Source organism: Echinops telfairi, unplaced genomic scaffold (assembly GCF_000313985.2).
Source record: "Echinops telfairi isolate 266 unplaced genomic scaffold, ASM31398v2 ScPeMD7_7469;HRSCAF=8507_1, whole genome shotgun sequence".
In the NCBI taxonomy this organism is placed as follows: domain Eukaryota; kingdom Metazoa; phylum Chordata; class Mammalia; order Afrosoricida; family Tenrecidae; genus Echinops; species Echinops telfairi.
In genome coordinates, this window is record NW_022111373.1 from 94,953,598 (window position 1) to 94,955,111 (window position 1,514).

A 1,514-nucleotide genomic window follows, 5' to 3' on the forward strand; every position below is an offset into this window, starting at 1 on the left:
TTGCATTATCTTTTCATTGTTTTTCCACAAACTTTTTGAATCCTCCTTGTTTATGAGTGTAAGCCAAAAATTGCTACAAAATCGCAGAAACCTTTATGGAACAAAAACATTAGATTGTAAAGCTATCTATTGTTTCTCCACATGGCCTTCATCCAGAAATTTACACTCTGAAGGCTCTGTTCTCTTCTCTCTAAACCTTCCCAGAAGAATTTCATGCCCTTCACAATAGAAGTTTGGCCTTCCTGGGGGGCACTCAAATCATGTTCCTTTTAAATATTCTTGGAGCTTGGAGAACAAAATGAATCTGAAAGGGCGAGATTAGGGTAAGGTGAATGAGGTCAAGTTTCCCAATGAAAGTCTCACAGGATAGCCCTTGCTACCTTCAACAATGAGCTGGTGCTTTTTCATACAAGTTCACTGATCTTTTTTTTTCTGCAGAGTGCAGTTTTCAATTTTATTAAAACATCTTCACAATGGGCCCTATCCTCCCCAAACCATTCGAGGTTACCCCTGTAGAATTCCATACCACAGTCACTATAACCTTCTGAGCTGAGCACTGTCTTAAATTAACGGACCCTCTCAGGAGTCACTGTTTTGATTGATTGTTGCTCCCAGGATTGTGCTGGTAAATCCAAAAGGATCCCTGGTACAATATGTTTCATGACATTGTCCTCATTAGCTTAGATGTCTGATCAGCTCTCTGAGCTAGTGGATTTTCACAACACATTTTTCGTAATATACTTATTTTGAGGTCCCCCTTAATGAGACAAAGACAAAGAAACTAAGATAAATGTATTACTGAGAGCAGTTGTCTATAGGCAAGCACTATTTAGAGACATATAACACATTATGTTTGGAATAAAACCACACATTGTAAACAGGAATGCTAGTAGCAATACTTTTTTACTCACCGTGTGTGTGTGTGTGTGTGTGTGTGTGTGTGCTTGTAGCATGATATATGGCACACTGTAAATAATCCCTGAATAAGATTCATATTATTATTATTATTACTATTATTATTATTATTATTATTATATCATCATTATGTGGCACTTTGCCATAAGCCATGCTGTCCATGATCATTTGATGTGATATCTACTCAGGTCAAAAGTTGCTATGCACAACATAATTATTGTTAATAATTCAAATAATGGCTAAGCCTTTGTACTTAACAGCTCTTAATATAAACCTAAGAGAGAAACGCCAAGATGAACAAGAGGACTAGTTTCCTTTCATTTCCCCATTATTGATTCAAAGGCATTCAGTCTCTGAGCAGGCTTCCAGTAACCTGAGGAATGCAAAAAAACGCTTTTCAGCAAAAAATAAAAACCAGATTTGTTCTTGAGGTATTTTTCTTTCCAAAACATTTTCTTCCTTTTTTAAAAATTAAATCATTTTATTGGGGGCTTGTACAACTCTTATCACAATCCATACACACAAACATTGTGTCAAGCACATTTGTACATTTGTTGCCCTCATCATTCTCAAAACATTTGCTTTCTACTTGAGCCCTT